The sequence below is a fragment of the Rhopalosiphum padi genome, chromosome 3 (genome assembly GCF_020882245.1).
Source record: "Rhopalosiphum padi isolate XX-2018 chromosome 3, ASM2088224v1, whole genome shotgun sequence".
Taxonomy (NCBI): domain Eukaryota; kingdom Metazoa; phylum Arthropoda; class Insecta; order Hemiptera; family Aphididae; genus Rhopalosiphum; species Rhopalosiphum padi.
The window spans coordinates 41,619,878-41,624,153 of NC_083599.1; positions in this window are offsets into that span (position 1 = coordinate 41,619,878).

The window sequence follows — 4,276 nt, forward strand, 5'->3', positions numbered from 1 at the left end:
TTTTTGTCAAAAACACAATAAAATTGTTATCGTCAAGGAAACGATTAGCTATAGTGTTTATTTCGCATGTATATATAATATAAACGATAATAAATTTTCGTCGCATTACCAATTCAGAACTGTACTGGACAACATACTGTTATTGCGAATAATTTTGCATAGTTATAGTTTATTGTTGTTAACCGTATCTAATATTATATCCACGCATTAACACCATGAACATAATTAAATGTGCGAGTATGCCTAATATTTTGGCAACATCGGAACCTATAATTCGTTCTTGGATCTATAGACAAATCGAAATGCCTGCGCAGATTGACCGTTTATATGCCCAACATTTTGGTCATGGCAACAGAATCCTCGAGCAGAACGCTGGACATTCCAATTATTGTTGTTCCATCAGCCGAGTCATAGGAAAAGCCGGAAGCCGATGACGAAGGAGCGTGTGTAACGATTTAGCTGGTCCGCCGGAACAAACATCCGCTCCGATGCCGCGAGTACGTCGTCTGGAGCCGCCGCGGCCGACGACAACGGACACGGGCTTGGTTGGTGTTCACAAAACCGAACCGCCCAAACACGCATATTAGGGTGACGGTTATAAGTTTACAACGGACGCCAATGGTCGGACCACCGGCGGCACATAATATTTCCAGCCGACACCGAGACGGCTTGCGGACTTGAAGTAAACGTGTCGATCACACCGGCAAATGAAAACGATAAGTGCGCAAGAAACCAAAACCGTGGCGAGATATGTGATGTGAGGCCGGCCGTTTACACGAGGAACACGCCGCGGCGACGCTAAATTTCATAGTTAGAAGACCCATCACCCATTGATAGTTGGTTTGTTCGAAATTATGAATTCTTGTGCAATTAATATAAGTATACAGACAGGGTGTCCCGCGAGGATTTACCCATTGCGATATCTCCTGAAATAATGGAGATATCATAATTCTGGTTTTTTAATAAGATTCACAGGAACAAGAACTACAAATATTTAATGTTTTAATTTATTTTTATGTTTTGGTAAAAAAGTTAAAAAATGTATAAAATGTATAATTCTGGTTTTTTAATAAGATTCACAGGAACAAGAACTACAAATATTTAATGTTTTAATTTATTTTTATGTTTTGGTAAAAAAGTTAAAAAATGTATTTTTTTATTTAATTATTTTAAAAAAATTTGAAGATAGCCATTTTGTAGAGTTTTTTTTTCTGAAAATATTGACGTTTTAACATTTTAATTTCATCAATTTCCTGATTTTTAATATTTTTTCTAGTTTCGAAAAAACTGCGAATTATTTAATATGATAGTGCCATAGTGTTATCATTGTATCAAACATGTGGCCCGCCGCCCGCGTGCTCGTACGGCTGGCGAACGAGTTTCAGTGTGGCTTGCAATAAACGTCATATTTTATTTCTTCAACATTGTTAAATTTTTAAGTAAAGTTAATAACTACCTATTGTACAAAATATCAATATGTACATTTTTGTTATACTTAGTATTAAATATTATAATTATATTATGATAATTATAATAAATAGATAAAACAAATGTATTTTGTTTACTTTGAGTTTGAATTTAGTAAAAAAAGGTGTTTTGTCCGCCAACGTATAAATACGTAATAGTTAATATTTTATGGCTTGTTGGTAATTTGAGTATGGCATAGTCCACAATTTAAATATCTAATTTAATGTTTTGATATTATTGTCTTGTCCCATTTTATGGCAAGACATAAACATAATATTATTAATTTATTGTTGGTCTACAAAATAATGTAATATTTTGATAAAAATGATCACTACATAAATTCTAAAATCACATTTTGTACTCATATTTATCATATTAATTTTAAGTAGTAAAATGTATGGTACTTAAGTACTTAACACTTGTGATACTACGTTGTACGAATACAAATCATACTTTTTAGAAAGAACATAGGAAAATTAAAATAACATTTAAATGAAAGTACCAAGTAAAAATTGAAAAAAGCTGTTTTGTAGTTTATTTTTCTGAAAGGTTTAATATTTAAAAATTTTATTTTCAATAACATCGTAATTTTTATATTTTTTTTTAGTTTAGAGAATAGTTTTGGATTATTTAATACATAATAATAATAATAATAATATATTTAATAATAGAGTAATATTACTCTATGGGTCGATCATAGTCATAGACTATGTATAAGGTCTATGGTCATAGATATTCCATAATAGCATTATTATATTAAAGTTTTGATAAGGTATTAAGGTGACAAGGTGTATTTATCATAAAATGCGCCTTGGTATAATTTTATTCTGTGGTATAATCTTGTATCGTTTTCTAATAAATAATAATATAACATTTGATAAATAATTAATTACCTATTGATCAACAAATTATCGTCTGATAACAGTTATTCAATTGATTGAAAATTACAATTACAAAATAATATTATGTCAATAATTTCGTTTTAATAATTAAATAATTTTTCCTAAAATTTAGTTTTATTATAAATTCTAAATCATCAATTGATTTTTAAAGTATCGTTAACATTATTTATCAATATTTAATTGCCCAAAATCTTAATACGTATAAAAAGTTAAACAATTATTATTTTTAGTCGTTTAACAAAGTGTGCTTTGAAATTTCGAATGTTTTTATTCTCCACATAAAAAAGTACTTATTAAATTATTTAATAGTTTTAATATTATTTTATGGATCAAATACATTTTGCAGTTTTACATTAAAACCCTTCATACTATCACATTGTGTTAGACAATTTTATTGTATTAAATTCATGAGTAATATGTCCATGGGATTATCAGATTGAACACAATTTCATTGAAAATATTCTTGAAAATATGTTAGAACAATTATGTACCTAGTACCTACCTATCATTAGTTGGTGAGTTATAATTATTTTATTACCTATTTAACTATATTTTATTATGATATCATTTTTTATAAACATATGATAGGTAATTTGAAATCTATAGAAAATCAAAAAACAAAATATCAAATAACATTTTAAATTTCTCAAAACTTCTAATTGCTTGACAAGAAAAATTTGCAAAATAAAATATAATGAAGACTAATCTAATAGCAAAACAATATTTTTGTTACAATGTGAGTATTATTTATTTTAAATTCATTTTTATCCAATCCAATTGTATTATATTCTTATTATTATTGAAGAATAGTCTAAGCTAAGCAGTTGTCAATATTGAATTATTTTTGGTGAGGTTGGAATTGTTTTCAAGTTTGATGTAAAATCAATAACCATATTACTATTGCTTGGTACCTTGCTGTCTTAATAGTACTAACACTCATTATTCATTAATTATACCTATCATACCTAGTGTATACACATGTATGTGTACATACAACCATCAGAAGACTAATAATTGTGTCCAGTTCATCTCAAATATAAAACAACATAAATCAAATGTTTGATTTTATATATATATAAAAAAAAATATTAATTATTAAATTATAGGCTATAGTTCATAAAAAAAAAATTGTTAGCTGTATTAGCCAGGTACCTACCTAATATTATGTTATAGATTTAGTAATTTAGTAAATAAGAAATTTTATGTATTGAGTATTAAGAATTTTCATAGATCTCTAATAATATAGAAATTTAATAAATACTTATATATATATATATATTACCACCTACAATTAACTTAACAGAAGAATAAGGGCATCCTGTAATTTGTATTGTGGTTTGAATATGTATAGATATTAGATGCAAAATCCTGGGTAATGAGTAAATGTGTTGTATTTCTCTGAATATTTCATAACATAATAGTATGTTCACTTAATTACTAATAATAAAAAGTCCATTAAATAATCAAGTTAATGATTTGAAATTGTTGGAATAATTAATGTCACACTTGTCAGAAACCTTTTAAAAATAGGGTCTTCAAATTTAATCAGAGTTTGAGAAAAAAAGAATTAGTTTTTGATTATCAGTCAATCTAATTTTTGTTTCGAATTAATTAGGTTTTGATATGATATAATGTTCAGATGTAGAAATGCTACCAAACAGAGATATAAAATAAAAGAGAATAAGCATAACAAATTTTAGGTAAATAAAATTATGAGTTACAGCTCATTATGATCTTTCACTATGATTTTAAGTCGAAGACCCTTTATATATTTTAGTGTAAGAAAGGCATATCAAGTATATAGCTTCACAACCCATGGCTAATTGTTTATGATGGCTCACTGATTGCATTCTAAAAAAAAATCTATATTGTAGAATAAATATTATAATTTATAAGTGATGCATACA